Source organism: Macaca nemestrina, chromosome 10 (assembly GCF_043159975.1).
Source record: "Macaca nemestrina isolate mMacNem1 chromosome 10, mMacNem.hap1, whole genome shotgun sequence".
NCBI classification, from domain to species: domain Eukaryota; kingdom Metazoa; phylum Chordata; class Mammalia; order Primates; family Cercopithecidae; genus Macaca; species Macaca nemestrina.
Genome location: NC_092134.1, coordinates 48351078 through 48370565, shown reverse-complemented (window position 1 = coordinate 48370565; position 19488 = coordinate 48351078). Strand labels below are relative to the sequence as shown.

General features: G+C 36.0%; 1 long non-coding RNA gene across 1 annotated transcript; it reads left to right on the top strand.

Annotated features, from left to right (window-relative positions):
* The first annotated feature begins 2926 nt into the window (after positions 1–2926).
* LOC105473265 (uncharacterized) lies at positions 2927–18305 on the top strand. Its single transcript, XR_982126.3, has 3 exons — positions 2927–3095; positions 5254–5350; positions 17909–18305. It is a non-coding gene; the product is annotated as an uncharacterized lncRNA (long non-coding RNA).
* Positions 18306–19488: the final 1183 nt, after the last annotated feature.

The window sequence follows — 19488 nt, the reverse complement described above, 5'->3', positions numbered from 1 at the left end:
AACTTCATTAACAATTTTTACAAATTACAAAAATATGAATTATAATCCTATTTCATTTAAGGTTTTATCTTAAGCCAAATCATTTCACAATCTTGTTCAGATTGTCTCATGTATAGCATGTAATTGATAATGTTTGCAGCATGTGACAGAGCTGATCTCCTAAGACCATTAGATCTCACAGATTTATGGTTCTTTGTCTGCATAACCAAATCAAATATTTGAATATATATATATATATTTCCCCTTGATTTTCAATTCAACTAGCTAAAAGAAGCACATGAGGTGATTAGTAAAATGGATGCCATTAAATAGTTCAATTTTCTTAATTTTAGTGAAGGGTTCTTATGGAAAATTATATCTGAGTAGGCAAAGTAAAATAAAAGCATATTTTCTAAGATAGTACCAAATGACATTATTATTCCTCATATATAATAAATAATTGAAAAATATTTGTCTATCCTTATTTTATTTTATTTTTATAGATAGGGTCTCACTCTGTCACTTAAGCTGGACCATCTAGGCTTACCACAACCTCTGCCTCCTGAGCTCAGGTGGTCCTCCCACCTTCAGCCTCCAGAGTAGCTGGGACTATAGGTGTGCACCACCATGACCAGCTAATATCCTTATTTTAAATGCCTTCACTTATTATATTTGGACTACGTCATTAAACTACATATAGAAATAAATGTGCACATTTATTAGTTTGATAATATTTCAAAATATTCTATTAGACAGTAATTTCAAAATTCAGACTATATTTTGATGTTAGTTTGTGGGTATTTGTTTCTCTGTTTTTGTTTTTCACTTTGGCCTGATCTCTGTCTCTCTTTTTATTTTTCTGTGTAAATGCTAAATCTAGCAAAGTCCTAAAACAGTAAGTCAGTACCTAATAATGACACAGCACAAATATATGTGAAAATATATTATTTAAATATGTATTTACATGAAAATGTTCTAATTCCATGTGATTTTCTATTTTACATATGAAGAAACTGAGACTCCGAGAGGTTAAGCAAGGTCCAATACCAGATCCCGTTACCTCTACTAGGGGAAATGGGAGCAGGGTACACCAACACTGGTATGGCGATAAGCTACCCCATCGTGGTGTGGTAGATGACGTGAGGGGGTGCTACATACAGCAGCTGTGTGTAGTACATGCCTTTCTCTGTTGCCACCACAATCAAGAACAAGATTAAGAATTCAATTAACTATTACCATGCTTGTTTTTAAAAAGCTAGAGAAATGAATTTTCAGAGGACATTATTTTTCTGTAGTTTATACAACAGATAAAAATGAATAGAAGTATTCATTTTAAGATCATATACATGAAATAACATCTATGCCTAACTCAAAACTAAGATTTTAAAAATTATATATATTTGTGTATCTATATATGTATGTAGTGTATATATATTTAAATATAATACAAATATAAATATGCATATTTATATAATAATAGCCCAACACATATTTATGTGAAAATATATAAACATATTTATAAATATATAACATAGAAATGATATATATCATATATAAATATATCATATGTATTTTTAAAAGCTATTTTTAAAATATTTACATTTATATGTTCTAATCCCACATGATGGTCTGTTTTACATATGAAGAAACTGAGACTCAGAGAGGTTAAGTGAGTTCAAATATCATATTGCCAGGTAGTGAAGGAGGAGAAATTCAAATCCTAATTTCTGATTTAAATCCATTTTCCTTCAACATCACCAAAAACTGAAGAACATAGAGGTAATATAGATATAGACAAATGACACCTAGAAACCAAATTCCCTTTTTGTGCCATCAAATACTTAAAAGTTTCCAATGATTTCATTATTTAAACAGCATTGCTAATTTATATCTGCAATAGCAATGTGAGAATTGAGTAATACATCAGTGAGTTAGGTTAGTTAATATGCTCAATCCTCTCTCGCTTTAATTAGCTGAAAGATTGCTTCAACTTTTCAATTCTCTTTGTCCATGGAGACTTAACTTGAGATTCAACTTTCGCTATGTGAAAATCACACTCTGTTTTTTTCTCAGAGAATCTGGTCAACTTTGTTCACCAAAATGATTGACAACTGTCCAGAATGAACAAAATTCAGATAAAACTTTACTAAGAATTACTGATCCATGAAAGAATGGTTTCTTTACACTGAAAGAAAAACAAAAAAAAACCAAGAACATAGTTGAATTTAGAATTTTAAAATATTTTACATCATTTTGTATACTTATATGTATTTATATCATAACTGTCATCTACTTAAATATATTTATGCTTTTATATATCTATATGTGCATCTTAAGTAGTAATTTTTTAAAAAAAAATTATGTGAGATCCCCAAGACTGAAACACATTTACTTGAAGTACAATCACAGGAAAAACAGCATATACAGTGAACTATGCAGAGATATGAAAATTACAATTGAAAGTTTAATATCGACTGGACCATATCCTTTTCTACATAGGACCTTGTATTTTACATATTTTAGGTATTTTCTATTGTCTTTGAAATGAAGTTGAGTACAAGTTGCTAACTAAAATCAACAGAAACAGCAACTGAAGAATCAAGGAATTTATACAGTCTATTCTCGTTATTCAGGCAAACGTCTTAGTTTGTTATGAATCCCGTTTTGACTCTTCATTTAGTCTAGTCATAGAGGCAATGAATTGATGACATATTAACACAGAAAGGAAATAAACTTTATTTAACTGAATTTAGAACCGTATTTTAAAGGCCACATGATTACATGGCATATAAAATCATAAAACTTAAAGGTGAACTGCCTTTGAAATGTTTAAGCTGTTTCCAACCATCATGTGTTTGTGTGTGTAACGTGACGTACAATAGCCAGTTTTTGCCATCTGTAGTGTTGCCCTTAGCAACAAAAAAGCATGTGACAGTGCTTATGTGACTCTGCTGGCCTGCAACAGTGTGTAGAAGGATTTAAGCAAAATGAAACAGAAATATTGATCCAGACAACTGGAATTTTCAACTGTATTGCAATGATAATGCTGACTGGAAATGAAAGAGAAGAAGGTAGCAAAGAAAAGCCAAGAAAACTATTTGGAGTGAGAGACTATGGTAATATAAAAAGTAAATTTTCTAGAAGTTATTATAAAGTTTAATTTAAATTATGTACATGTATAGCAGATATATATAATTTTCTTCTATTACACCATCGTATTATAATTTGCATTTACTAAATAAAGTTAAACCCTATTATGTTGCTTGATATGAAAGGGGGTAGTTCTGTGTTACACATACCTTTCTCTGTTGCCATCACAGTTAAGAGCAAGATCAAGAATTCTATTAACTATTACCATGCTCGTTTTCAAAAAGCTAGAGAAATGAATTTTCAGACGAGATGTCTGTAGTTCATACAACAGATTAAAATGTATAGAATTATTCATTTTAAAATCATATATATGGAATAATATATAATCATGCCTAATGCAAAACCATAAGATATCTCATATATACATACACATATACACACACGTATGTACACACATATATACATATATATACATACACATATATATACATACATATATATTTATATATAGTTTAGGGACCTTCAATAAAGTAGAGAAAGAGAAAATTCTGGAGTGTACATTTGTACATTTGTAAACAAACCCAACTTATTCACCCTGTTTTTAAGAAACTCTGGCTATGTATCTTCAACCAGAAAAAAAAAATGCAGATGTGACAACATAAGGACAAGTGCTAGATAAATATGTAAAGAAATATGCTTCTGGGTAATTTAATTATTCAATCAAAGTTTCAGTGCATTTAGTAGTCTACTGTGAAGAAAAGTATGGTGGAGAAAACAAATCTCAAAAGGAAAATACCTTCACTTTTACTATTGTATATTTACTATTGTAAAGAAGAAAATCTCAAAAGGAAAATACCTTCACTTTTACTATTGTATATTTACTATTGTAAAGAAGAAAATCTCAAAAGGAAAATACCTTCACTTTTACTATTGTATATTTACTCTTGTAAAGAAGAAAAACAGTAGATTTACTATTGTAAAGAAGAAAATCAGCAGTACACTTCCTAATAGTTCAGTTGTTAGGAGATCCCAAAATACTGAGCATTTGTGATACATAAGTCCTTTATAATACCTCATTATGAAATTATGCCCATCTTAGAGATGAGAAATTTGGAGTGTTTATAACAGAGTATGTTAATTTCTCATTGCTTGTACTCAGTAATTAAGTATTTTCACCCAAGCCTTGTCCCCTACTCTTGTTCTCCACTAATCCACTTGGATAGAAGGCAGTGTGTATGCATGCTCGTTCAATATCATAGTGTCTCGTAAAACTGCAAGAGATGAGTAGTCCATTTGAACTCTGAGCTTCCAAAAAGTCAAATCAATAAGTCCATGACAAATTTTAGTTCTCTAATTTTTCCAAAAAATATTCATTTAGTTCTGTTTCTATGTCAGACATTGTGTTAGTCACTAGAAAGAGAATACAGGTAAAACAGGCGTGGTTCCTGCCTTACGTGTTCCAGCCTTGCCTCATGTATTTGTGGCTTCATGGAATTACCATGGTCTTTCCTCTTAGTCCTCATCAAAATGGTAAAATATAATATTAATCGAGTGTTATGTTTAGTTTTGTTTTCTAATAAGAATGATAAGAAGTTATCTTATGTTCACTGCTATAACCTAGATCTGTGTCTGACTCCATAATTATGCTCCAAAGAATTATTAAAGAAATTAGACCTAAATATGTAATTAAAACTATGGAAGCAGGCATACTGGTTTATAAGGGGCAGAAGAAAATACCAGATAGCTTCAGAAATGAAGAAGAGATATGAAAATGGAGACAGTAATTGGAAAGAACATTTAAGAAGTTTGGCTACCGAATGGGAGGAACAAGATAAGATAGCTTGAAAGAAAAGAGATAATAAAATGTTTTAAAGTTTTTGGTTTAACTTTTTTTTTTTTTTTTTTTTCTTAAGATAGAAGAAATTTCAATAAGCTTAACTGTTGATTAGAAGTATGGCAGATGCTACTTGTCCTCCAAAAGTTATTCTCTTTTTGTATAAAAAGTGTTAGCCTGGCACATGGCTGCTGAGTTAGAGGCAAAATTTCTGAAATTCCCTTGCAGCTAAGTGTGGCTGTACACTCTAGTCAGTGGTATACGAGTGAAAGTGATCTTTGCAACCTCCACAAGGCTTAGTTAAAAGCAAACTTTGTGCTCTCCACTTCTTCCCTTTCCCTCTTTCACAGGCTATAATGTGGTAAAGTCGTAGGGACTGACTTCCATCATATGGAGAGTTACTGAATGTATCAGAGACAGCCTACAGTTCATCCCCACAATAATTAGGTAAGAGAAAAATAAGCATTTATGTTATTACTAGTGTCTTTGTTTTAGAGTCTCTTTTCCCCCACGCTTCTTTAGCTTACATTTTTAGTCTAGGAAAGATCCAGTGGAGGGAGAACTTAGAGGCACCATAGTTAAAAGAAATAAATAAGGTTCATAAGAAACTGTAAAAATAAAGAATCACACCATATATTGCTTATATGAAAATAAGATATGTATAGCAGTCTTTACTGGCTCTGACACATGGAGAAATTTCTTTTGAGATCCTCATATCTTGAAGATATATTCAAGAACATTTTAAAATACATATATTGCATTTTATATAACTGGTTATGTTATCATTCCTCAGTGCCTATATATGAACTCATGTCAAACTTTATTTAATAAATATGGCTCTGTGAATCTAAATTTATATAGATACAGCTCTATTAATTGGTAAGAATACAGACTTCATAGGATTTTTATGTAATAAAATTGGGCAATATACAGGAGCAAGTTTAGTACTAGAAGAATGAGGATGTTGTTAAGGGTGAAGATATCTTAAGTACATATTGTGAGTCCTGCACAATATTGCTCAATTTAACTATATTAGTTTATTTAATAGTGATAATGATCCTCAGAGATAAATTTTGTTGAATTAGGGTTTTAGAAATGTAGAAATAGAGAGGCCGTGTATTTGTCCATTGTCTCACAGCTATTAAGTGGTTTATATAGAGTTCAAAGATTAAATGTCCAATTCCTAATTCTCTGCACATTTCACTACTCTCCTGATAACAACAATCTTACTTGAATTCTAATTCAAATGTCTATCATCTTAAAAATAAAATATCTACTAATCCAACTCAAATATCTAATAAACTATCAATAAGTAGTTTAAGGGACTATAATTAGCGGAATACTAGCTTATAAAAAATTGCTTATTCCATTTCATGCCTGTGACTTAGGGGAATTATAATTAAATGTTTTCCTACTTCAAGTCTACATACTAAGTCTGATTACTTTCATTTGTAATTTGTCCTAGCCACCAGCCATTACTTTGTTAAAATCAGGAGTTCCTCTTTTTACAGACTTCTCTAACTTTCAAACTTTCAAGGCCAGGAGTGATGGTTCATACCTGTAATCCTAGAACTTTGGGAGGCCGAGGCGGGTGCATTGCCTGAGGTCAGGAGTTCTAGACCAGCCTGGGCAACACAGTGAAACCCAGTCTCTACTAAAAACCAAAAAATTAGTTGGGCATGGCGGCATGTGCCTGTAATCCCAGCTACTCGGGGGCTGAGGCAGGACAATCAATTGAACCCAGGAGACGGAGGTTACAGTCAGCTGAGATAGTGCCACTGCCTTCCAGCCTGGGCAACTGAGCAAGACTCCATCTCAAAAAAAAACAAAGCAAACAAATAAAAAAGTAACTTCATAGATTTGAAGCTACTTTTCAGAACAAAATATGTCACTTCTTCTTGTTCCCAATAAACAGAGTGCAGTACCACTATGTCATTATAAACAAATAAATTTATAAACAACCTTTCATAAGTTACTGTTTTCATAGAAAAAGGAGCTTTTGAACGCTTTTGCTCCAGCATTTCTCAAATCTTAGCCGTCAGTAAATCCTATAACTGGTGCTTAGCCAGTAACAACTTTCAGAGAATAGAAGTTGAAAAGCTTACTCTATAGTCAGACTGCTTGTTCAAATCCCAGATCTTTTCACGTCCTAAAAGCAGGTTATTGTGCAAGTTACTTCATGCCTCTCTGCCTCAGTTTCCTTATCTGTGGAAAAGGTTGTTGTGAAAGGTAAATGAGATAATTTATGTAATTACAGTTAAAGAATATTTAAGATGCATATTGGTTAAAATATCATAAACTTTTGCTTTTTTTTTTTTTTTTTTGAGACAGTCTCGCTCTGTTGCCCAGGCTAGAGTGCAGTGGCGGGATGTCGGCTCGCTGCAAGCTCTGTCTCCCGGGTTCACGCCATTCTCCTGCCTCGGCCTCCCAAGTAGCTGTGACTACAGGCGCCCGCCACCTCGCCCGGCTAATTTTTTGTACTTTTTGTAGAGACAGGGTTTCACCGTGGTCTCGATCTCCTGACCACTTGATCCGCCCGTCTCAGCCTCCCAAAGTGCTGGGATTACAGGCGTGAACCACTGCGCCCGGCCCACTTTTGCATTTTATTTACACATATTCAGCCATTATTCAACCCAGACTTTGTTTTTTCTTAAGAAAAAGTATTAACTCACTCAAACTACACAGTTATTGAGAAAATTTAAAAATTATAAACCACTGTTAAAAACAGTTTTGAAAACATAAGATACCCTTCTTAAATCTTAAGAGGAGATTTTTAAATATCTAGAAAGCTGAAAGCTTATATATAAAATGACGTTTCTTTACTAAACTCTAGTACTATACTTATCTTTGTCACAGCTTCAGTTTTTTAAAGTAATAATTCAAAGAAATTTAAGTCTACACATACATATGCACAGAAACACACATACACAGCATGTGCATAAATCTGGAATTTTAGCTCAATGCTCAACTATATCCATTGATGCAATTCATTCCTATTGCGGGTATGACAGGGACAGTGTTTAATTATTTATTTATTTCACTGTTTCCAAACAAAGATTCACACACCAAATTATGGAGGTAAATTATGAATGATAAGATAGGCCTGGCATAATGATAAGGCCTGGCACACAATGGCTCATGCCTGTAATTCCAGCATTTGGGGAGGCCAAGGTGGGAGGATTGCTTGAAGTCAGGAGTTTGAGACCAGCCTGGGCAACAAAACAAGACCCTATTTCTTAATAAAAGAAAGAAAAAAAAAAAAAGCCAGGTATGATGGCACACACCTATAGTTCTAGCTACTCTGGAGACTGGGGTGGGAGGATTGCTTGAGCCCAGGAGGTTCAAGGTTGCAGTGAGCTGTGAGGCACCACTACACTCTAGCCTATGCAACAGAGTGAGACCCTATCTCAAAAAAGAAAAAAGAAAAAAAAAAGATAAAAAGCTAAACTGTATAAGAAGAAACTAAAAATAGAGTAACTTAGAAGAGGTTTCTCTCTTTTTTTTTTTTTTTTTTTTTTGAGACGGAGTCTTGCTCTGTTGCCCAGGCTGGAGTGCAGTGGCCGGATCTCAGCTCACTGCAAGCTCCACCTCCCAGGTTCAGGCCATTCTCCTGCCTCAGCCTCCCGAGTAGCTGGGACTACAGGCGCCTGCCGCCTCACCCGGCTATTTTTTTGTATTTTTTAGTAGAGACTGGGTTTCACCGTTTTAGCCAGGATGGTCTCGATCTCCTGACCTCGTGATCCGCCCGTCTTGGCCTCCCAAAGTGCTGGGATTACAGGCTTGAGCCACTGCGCCCGGCCAGGTTTCTCTTTTAATTGTTAGTCTGGTCCCATGTTCCTGGGCTGGCATGCCATCTTCACTATGGGAGACTTCACTATTAGAGACTCAGATATTTTACATCTTATCGCTCTGTCACCGCTAAAATAGGGTCCTCATCCACAGAGCAAAGGGTAGTTTACTACCACATCCACATTTCAGCCTTGGGAAGGGTAAGGGCGATAGGGTACAAACTTTTATTTTTATGGGCATGACCCAGTAGTTGAAAACATAACTTCCAATTGTATTTATTTACCAGAAAATGATTACATCCACCACCTTAGTAGAAAGAGAAACTAGGAATTGTAGCCTAAGCTGGGTAGGCATAAGTCTAGCTAAGACTTAAATAGAAGAAATGGAGAAAAGGAAGCAGAAACATCAGTCTCTAACATAGTATAGCAAAGCCCAATCCATTTGAATCCACAGATTCAAAAGTTGCTGACAATCTTGTTTGCCAACCTCTTTTACTTATTCTGAAAAATTTAGGTTTAGGTACAGAACAATAAATAATGACTCTGAAAAAAATATTTTGCAACTTATTCTTGAATACATTGTTTAATGTCATCTGAGCTTTCATTTTGAATGGAGAGTAAAGCATAAATAAAGCTCAGTCTGGGGGTTCAGCCTGGAAAAGGCCCCTGGGTAGGGGAAGCAAAATGTTACTGTGGACTTAAGGAAAAGGAAGTTGGAAATAATTTTCAATTTTCAGTATTGAAAATAGTCTACAAAGAATATGCTGTGCCTGACATCTTGCTTCATTTTCTCTACTAAGGGCAGTATACAAAGAGAAACAGAAAAAAAAAAAAAAAAAAAAAAAAGAATTACAGATTAAAAAAAGCAAGAGAATATAAACAAAAATACGTTCAACTGGAATTTGTATTGGGATTGTATTAAATGGTTGAACTAATTTGTGAAGAACTGATATCATTCCGTCCAAGAGCATGGAACTGCTATTTTTCCTATTGTGTTCTATGTTTCTTTTTTAAAAGTTTTAAGTTTTCTCTGTAGAGTTTTTTGCCTTCTGGATGATTTTAATTGAAACATACTATATAGATATTGTTACTCTTATAAATGGTGCCTCTTATTAGATTTTGTAATTCATTATGATTGGTAAAGCAAATAGGATAGATTTTAAACCTAGAAAACTGCTTCAATTACCTCATTACTTCAAAAAGTATTGCCATTGGTTCTATTTTTTTTTAAAAAATACGTGATAATATCTTTTGCACATTGTGAAATTTTATCTCAACACTTTCAATTACTGCATCTCTGTTTGACACCAATGAACACTTTCAAAGTGAAATATTTTGCTCTCTTTATTTTTCTCCTTTTGGTTTTTGGGACCTCTTTACTTTCTGAATTTGTCACTTCTTCATTTATCTTCCATACCTCTTGGCTTTTCTTTTGTGTAGTATACTTTAGCTTCATTCTGGGAGAGTTTTCCATTCTGAACTTTTCTATTTACTAGTTTATTCTCCATGAGTATGTATGCTAATTTTTCTTCCGTTGACTATTTTTCCCAAACACTTATTTTTCATACTTTGTATATTTTCACTTGGAATTTTAGACGAATATTTTGTTCTAGTGTCAAATCGGGCCTATATTTTTTGTCTCCTTGAGTACATTTATCAGGCTTATTTTAAATTCTTGATTTATGTGTTATAATAATGCTACCTCAGATGGTATACGCCGTTCAAGTTTTCTTTCCTTTTTCTACTCTAGTAGTTGTAGTCCTCTAGCTTCTGGTTATTTTTGTCTCTAAAGTTATGTTATGTTATTGTGACAGATGTGAGAAAGGCCCCAAAACCAGGTTTTACCCTGTGTCTGCTCTAATGAGTTAATGTGATTACTGTGGATGATCTTCAGAATAGAATACAATAAGCAATTGTTGTTTATTACAAGTTTCAAGATTATGACTGTGAAATCTACTGTGCTTCCTAATTTAGCACCTGTGACAATCTATGGTCTAGGCTATTGCTTCCAACTTTTAAAATTTAAGGGAAGCCACTGATTGTCCCAAGGAAATGTATTCAGAGGAAAGAACAGAGCTAATACTCAAAATAAGAAATACTCAAAATAAGTTAATGTGAAAAATAATAGTATAGAAGCAACTCAAGAAGGAAATGATGAGTTGCAAGGTCAGATTGAAGAACTGTTCCAGAAGGCAGCAATAAACCATAAGCTAAAATTTTAAAAATTAATAATAATAACAAAAAACTAAAAGACATGGAGGATAGAAATAGATACATATGGTGCGTTGTATGAGATGAGTCATTTAGCTTATAAGCAAGCAACCCAACCCTATCTAAACATATATCTGAGTATGCTTTAACTCATGTAAACTTACAAAATTTCATTTCTCACTGAAAAAAAAATCAAGAAATAAAACAATTCCTAAGGTTAGTGATGAAAGTATAAAGTCAAGAGATAAAGAAACTAGTGATTTTCCATTAAAAAAAAGGAACTTTAGAGTGGCAAATCAAATGTCACTCTGTTCTTTTTTTTTTTTTTTTTTTTTTTTGAGACGGAGTCTTGCTCTGTGCCCCAGGCTGGAGTGCAGTGGCGCGATCTCGGCTCACTGCAAGCTCCGCCTCCCCGGGTTCACGCCATTCTCCTGCCTCAGCCTCCCGAGTAGCTGGGACTACAGGCGCCCGCCACCTCGCCCGGCTAATTTTCTTGTATTTTTAGTAGAGACGGGGTTTCACCGTGTTAGCCAGGATGGTCTCGATCTCCTGACCTCGTGATCCGCCCCTCTCGGCCTCCCAAAGTGCTGGGATTACAGGCTTGAGCCACCGCGCCCGGCCAAATGTCACTCTGTTCATACAAGGTTCATGAAACTGTTTCAGGGAGGGTTTTGTTCCTTCCAAAAGTTATTCACCAACAAGAGACAGTTTTTGTAAAATTTAAAATGTAGCTAATTCTCCATGTGATTATGCAGTGTAATTCAAAGAAACTCAATAATTTCTACAAATAATTTTTTGAGGAAAGAAGATGCTAAAGTCACTTGTACTGCCTCTAAACTTTACTAGAAGTTGGTCTGAACACTTTAATTGCTTTTAAATAGATGATTGAAGCTGTGAAGAGGTGGCAGCAGCTGACATGTTGCCATGGTAGCATTTCCTCCCCAGCTGAGGAGGCTATACAGAAGAAAGGATATAGGTCAGAAAGTGTTTATACTGACAAAACAACCGCATATTAAAATCAAATGCTTTTGTAAACATCATAAGCCAAATGAGAGTTGTGAAATCTAGTTTCAGGCTATTAAAGACAGACTGATTTATCTTTAGGATGATGTATCAAGCTGTACTGTGAGAATGGAGCATTCAAGGTCAAGAATACTCTCCTTCCTGCATATTGGTAATTCAATTTTTAAAAATTGAAACATGATGAAAGTTTTTCTATCAGTTTCTTCTGTGTTCCTTGCAATAAGGATATATTTAATTGAAAAATTCTTCTGGAAGGTAATTCATCTCTGAATAAACTACTCCAGGTTAAGGAGGATCAACTCTATGATCAATAAATATCTGTTGGTTAATTAATTTTGTACTCTGACAAAACTTTATAAATGCAAGTAAAGAAGATCTAACTACAATGAGAGAGGGAATGAGAGAGAGAGAGGTGAGAAGAAATGGAGTAAAGTTGGCCAGTAGTTCAGTGGGGAGGCAGAATGAAAGAAATATGATGGAAAGCAGGAAGGAAATAAAAAGGGAAGAAAAGAGGGAAGGAAGGAAGGAAGGAAGGGAGGGAGGGAGGGAGGGAGGGAGGGAAGGGAGGGAACTGGGAAGTGTCAGTTCTTCCAGATGAAAGGAAGAGGGTGACATTTGCAAGACAGTGGCTGAAATGGAAATTTGTAAATTGCCTTAACAGCATTAATCATTCCTCACATCTTCAGACAATTGAACTGTTCTTTATGAGGAATTCACACTTCACCATTTTTATTGAATTTGGTTTAGATAATTAACTCAAGGTGCTGTTCTAAGGATAGCAGCTGATTGGTTTAACCTAATAATGTATCCCATTCTTCCTTGGAAAAAGTAGTTAGTTCAGGGACAGGCAGATAACCCAATCTGAGCACCTTTTTTTCTTTTTTTTTTTTTTGTTCCTAGAACATAAAAGCCCTTTTAACCTTTTCCTGGATTGTTAATACAAAAATTTGAGGTCTCTCTGCACCCATCTCGGTACAACTAGGAAAAAGCTTGAAACTGGTAGAAGCCATCAAAGAAGTCTGGAGATAGAGACACCCTAGGAGAAGGTGACTTGCATCTAGTGACATTTAAGCCCTGAATCTGAAACCAATCCTATAAACATTATAAAAATTAGTCAGGGAAGAAAGGAGGTGAAGAAACAAAAATAAACCAAGATTGCACCAAACTCAGCATTAATCATTAGGCAAACTTGATCTCTGACCCACTTCCTAATAGTTGTTTCCTGCCTAGTCCACCCCCACCCTAGAATCACATAAACCTGGTCAGAAGATTACAGTGCTCCCTAAATGTTCTATAGATGACGACTTAAACATTGTGAAAAGTTACATTTTCCATTAGAGATATTCATTCAGGTCCTGCATACTAATGAAACTACTGATGCTAGCTGGGCTGAAGGATGTCACTAATTCCACCTGGTCTAAGACCCCATGAGGAGCTGACACATCAAAAGAAATGTAGTTTCCACAACCTGATGATTTCATCCCCCTTGCCTTAACCTATTGACGACCCCAATTTTCTAGTCCCTAGCCCTACACAATCCCCTTAAAAATCCCAGCCAAGATGTCCTCAAGGAGACAGATGTAAGGGTCTCTTCTTGTCTCCTTACTAGGCCTCTCTTTGATCATTAAACTCTTCCACTTCTACAAACCCTGCTGTCTCAGTGTATTGGTCTGTAACTGCACAGTAGGCATATGGACTTGTTGGTTCTATAATAAACCTGTAAACTAAAAAATATAATTCTAAGCTCTTCAACTGACTGAATGGACTCACCCTTAGCCAAGGGAACCCTAGATAAACCTTAAAAACTGAGTTCTTGGCAATGATCGGAAAGCTTATCAGACATGCCTTGTTGCCAGGTGCAGTGGCTCATGCCTGTAATCCCAGCACTTTCGGAGGCCGAGGCGGGCAGATCACCTGTGGTCAGAAGTTTGAGACCAGCTTGGCCAACAAGGTGAAACCCTGTCTCTACTAAAACTACAAAAATTAGAGGGAAGTGGTGGCAGGCGCCTGTAATCCAAGCTCCTCAGGGGACTGAGGCAGGAGAATCACTTGAACCTAGGAGGCTGAGGTTCACACCATTGAACCCAGGAGGCGAGATTGCACCATTGCACTCCAGCCTGGGGGAAATGAGCGAGACTTTGTCGCAAGAAAACTTAAAAAGTTTTTGCCTTGTTATACCCCCTCCTTTTTGGAGTTTAAGCACAACTGACAAACATTAAGTTAAAAATAGAGGTCACAAGACTGACAGAACATTCTTTCTGTCAATAACATAACAACTTATAAACAAAGCCTAAGGCCGTGCAAGGCAAGGGTTCAGTCATGCCCTACAAACCATAAAATCTCATTGAACAGTTTTTTAAAATTATACACCTGGTATAATGTGGCTTACATTCCAATGTGAGTCTCGTATGGCATCACATGACAGATAGCAGACCCCCTTGCCTTAACTAAAGCATTCCTTTTAACTGACTTCAAGTCTTTAGACAAAGCTTAGCTCCTTTAACCAAACGCCAAACTAACAATCCTTAAAAACACCTTATGACTTAAAAATCTCAGCTTTGAGATGTCCCACCTTTTCAGGCCAAACCAGTGTACAATTTCCATGTATTGACTTAAGATTTTTCCTGCAATTTCTGTCTCCCTAAAATGTATAAAACCAAACTGCAACCCAACTGCCTTGGGTGCACTTTCTCAGGACTTATTGAAACAGTGTTCCTGAGGCATAGTCACTCAAATCTGCTCAGAATAAAACTCTTCAAAATATTTTACAGGGCTTATTTTTATTATTATTAGTTTTTCATTAACAAACCAACTTCAACAGAAGGCAGAACTATCCATGAGCTTCAGGAGAAATTACATCCTTTATTTTGACTAAACCAGTTTAAGCTGAGTTTTCCATTTCTTATTTTGGGAAAGAATGCTAATAAAGTTTTCCTTGATTCCCAAATCTTCCTACTCCTTTGAACCAAATGAAAGTAACTGAAGTAATTAAGACAAAATAATGATCATATCTTTGGGTTAGGATTCCATGAAAATGCCTTGAACTCATATTTGTCACCTCTCATGTGCAACAGAAAGGATTTAAAAATAAGCAAGACAACGTCTATGACATTGATCTGTGAAATTTGCAGATATCAGGATAAAATCACTTTTGCTAGATCCAGACAAAATAGGACTGAGAAGGCACAAAGGAGATGAGCTCATACAAACATGCTTAACTAAGAAATTGTTTCCGGCCGGGCGCGGTGGCTCACGCCTGTAATCCCAGCACTTTGGGAGGCCGAGGCGGGCGGATCACAAGGTCAGGAGATCGAGACCACGGTGAAACCCCATCTCTACTAAAAATACAAAAAAAAATTAGCCGGGCGCGGTTGTGGGCGCCTGTAGTCCCAGCTACTCGGGAGGCTGAGGCAGGAGAATGGCGTGAACCCGGGAGGCGGAGCTTGCAGTGAGCCGAGATCGCGCCCCTGCACTCCAGCCTGGGCGACACAGCGAGACTCCGTCTCAAAAAAAAAAAAAAAAAAAAAGAAAGAAATTTTTCCAAGGACTTTCTAAAAACCCCACGAGAAATCCTTTCACGTCTTCACATTTCCTGTTTTCCACAGCGTGTATGTTTTACACATATTCATATACTCCTATGACAAGACTGATTACTAGATTTTCTTTAAGACTATAGTAATTTGGATAAGATGTTCTGGAAAGAATATTTGCCCAGTAATGGCATCTCCACCAATGAACTGACAACAACTCTGGCTTTGAGTCTCTAGAACCAATAAACTCTGTTTATAAGTAGCTTATGTGAACTTCTCCCATGTTGCCAATAAGAGCCTCCTTTTACCTTTCTCTCACCAGATGCACTTGTGGCTGGCCACTCAGTGCATACTGGATCCTAATACTTATTTCTCATTCCCTCAAAAACTCACATAGTTGGAGATATTTTTCTCTAATTTTTGCAGGGAAGGGGAGCCTTGATAGAGCCTCGAAACTAGCAAAGGCCAGAATGGGTAACACATAATTAATAAGGAGGTAGATATTTTATTGTCATTATTTTAAAAAACCTGAGGAATTAAATTTAAATAACTGCCGAGAGACGTGACAGAATTGATAGAGTACAGAGCTGCAGACCAAGCTACTTTGATTTAATATGAACTGCCAGCCAACACATAGTAGTAAATACTATGTGCTGTCTATGTTACATTCATATACCGATAAATCCCACCTGTTTATGGGCATTTCTATCAGTAATAATAAAAAGCAAAACTGTTAAATTATAAAGAATTTGACTGGCATTTGCCTCTGGTTCCTAGGAAAAAATAAATTATTGAGATTTGCCAAGTGATAGTATTTCTTTGTTATTCACGGCAGGCTTTGATAACTTATGTTAATGAGATGACCCATGATGGTCATTACTGTTGGCTTCTGTTAGCCAGATGATTTGTGATGGGCCTAAGCCACTCCCGAAAAACCAACCATGTGATAAGGGGATTGGAGCTTTGACTCACATGGTATCAGCCCAAGTTCCAACTTCAGGAGAAAAGAGGCTAGAAGTTGAATTCAATCAGGTGCCCCATGATTTAACCAATAATACCTACTTAATGAAACTGCAATAAAGACTCTGGACATCAAAAATTGATGGTCTTTCTGGTTGATGAATACACTGATGTGGCAAGAGGGTGATGTGCTCTGATTCCGTAGGATGAGTTCATAGAAGCCTTGTACTGTATGTGTTCTTCATTTGGCTGGCTCTCCTGATTTATGTCCTTTGTAATACAACTGTAATCATAAGTATAGTGCTTTCCTGATTTCTGTGTCCTTTTAGCAAGTTATCAAAACTGATTCGGAGTCATGGAAACCTCTGAATTTATAGCCAGTCAGTAATAAGAAGTATAATGTCTCCTGACAACCCTAAAGTGTGGCTCTAGTGTATCAAGTCAGGGAAGTATTCTTAGGGACCATGTCTTTTAATTTGTGAGGTCTGTGCTAACTCCAATTGGTCAGCTGCAGAATTGAATTGCAGTGGACCCGGCTGGTTTTATAAGATTTGTGCTGAAATGGAACAACAACGTAAACACAATAATAAAATTTCAGGAACTAAAAAATATATAAGAAAACAACATATCTCAAGTACAAGTCTAATACAATGATATTTAAAGATAAAATACATTTTCCCTTGGCATTTTTTCAGTAAAGTATAGCTAGGGTTTAAGAAGAATTTTATGGAATGCACTGAGCTTTTGGGAGACACTTCAATGAAAGATTTGTCAAGAGAGATATTTTTAAACAGCTTTTAAATTAGAGTTGCTGCTGTTCATAGCTCACAGTTGAAGACTAAGAGAATTGCAACTGCACATGAAGACAGTCATACCTGAATTCCCTTCTGTGCCTCTTTCGTTATTTATGAGCATTTTTACAAATCCTATAAAATCCACTTCTCAAACCCTACTCACAGTAGTATTCCCTGTAAAAGATAGACCTTATCAGAAATCCACTAGCATTGTCAGGAAATACTGAGTGTTGATTTAATGTCAGTTATTATAATTTTATTCTGTTCTGTGCAGTTGTAATATTTTATCCAGCAAACTTCAACTACACCAGAGTCAGCATAGACTTAGCTACTGAAATCAAGGGAGAGAGAAGGGTGGTTATAAAGATGTTACTAATTAATCCTGAATCTAAGTTTAAAAAGAGATGAGGACAAGAGGTGGGTGTTGACAGATAAAACATACAAAAAAATTCTTACCACCCCTAACAGATCTCTTCTTGGCCAAAGGGACCCCAGAGAAACCTTGGAGGCTGAGTTCCCAGCCATGATGGCATAGGAGGTTGGGCGTGCCTCATTACAAACCCTCCTTTTCTATCCACCATTAGGCTTTCTTTCCTAAGGGCTAAACAGAAATCATCCCTTTTAAAAGACTCCATCACTGATTTCAACCAACTGATTTAAATTGCTTCTGATTTCAACTGCTGTTCCTCCCTTTTGCAGTTTCAACACAACAACTGACTAGCATTCCTTCTTAATAAGAGACCAGCGACTATGGAGTGTTTCTGGACAGTCTACAGAGGATCCACATTAAGTATCTTCCTGTCTTCTCTTTCACATTTTGCGGACAGCCAAAAACTCCGCCCTTGGACCCATGAAGAGGCATGAGGCCCAATTGTGCATGTGCACGTTTCTCCTTTCGGAAATATTTATGACATTAATGACTCTTTCTATAGCTCATTGAATATGTATATGTAGCCAACCATTCAGCATACATCTGTCTTATTCTTCTGAGCCTCCTCAAGTGCCTGTTTCTGGCCTCTGCCCAGAGGCTATGCTTCCCAGGCTATGAAAATGGCCACCTTGCAGGCTGCAACCCTTTATGAGAAATAAAGCTCTGCTTTCCAAATTTATGAACCTGTCATTCTTTAGTTGGCAGTATGATTAGTGAGGATGTGGAGGGCTCAATAGACTGGAGGAGTATAGAGTAGAAGAAGTGTTTCTGTGGGGCACTTAGAGGCGGGATGGAAGTGTGGGAAGATGCCAAGTTATTTTTCTAGTCTTTAAGCCCTCTGCATTCAGAGGACCAAGAGGCCCAATCACCCTAGCTGGTTGTATTTAGAAGAAGATAATATAACTCAGAGTCAAACACTGGTAAATTCAGAAGTAAACACTAAAAGTATTTTTTTTTTCTTGCAAATGCCTACATACCTGAAAAGCAAACTTCCTAATCCTGTGTCTGTTTTGTTCACAATTCATTTTGAGGTGACTGGTAGAATTTGATGAATTTTTGTGTGAAATCATTCTAGACTTTTTAAAACAATGTCCCTCTGAGGCATTCCTGAAATCAGGCACAGTAGTAACTTATCCCATTTAAGCTGTTCCAGGAGAAAAGGAGACCAGTTCAGTCCAGCTTCTCAAGACATGAAAACACTTCACTCTCAAAGTCTCCTCTGTCACCCTTACTCCATGGATTCCAGTGACTGGCATATCATGTATATTCCTCACAGCAATTCAGATACCAATATACTATATTCCTCAGAGCAATTAGGGATTCAGTATAATTTATTCTACAAATATGTGAATAATATTCCTTTATAAGGCATTAGGTCACATTCTTAAATACTTTGTACACTTTGAAGCATTTGATCCTAACATAGTAATACCTAATTTATAGGGTTACTTTTTATTATATGTATATTTTGAATAAGGAAACTGAGTTACAGAAAGGTGACTTAACAGAAACTTACAGAAACTTGCTTAACATCATAACTAATAAGTGGCATGATTTGAACCTAGACCATCTGACTCCAAAATTACGCATTGTTCACTCCACTTTTCTGCTTCTCAGTGATCTGCAAAGGATATTAGGTTTCTGCCAACAGATTTGTAGGAGGCTCTTTAAGCAATGGAAACAGAATGAACAAACACATGGAAAGCAATAGGACGTTTAATAAAAATCTAATGTGCTCAGATGTGACTGATCTGATGCTAGAATGAAATAAGAGTGGTATGATGAGACAAGATGGCCAATTAGACACAGCTGGGAAGCACCTCTCTCACTGAAAGAAACCAAAATATTG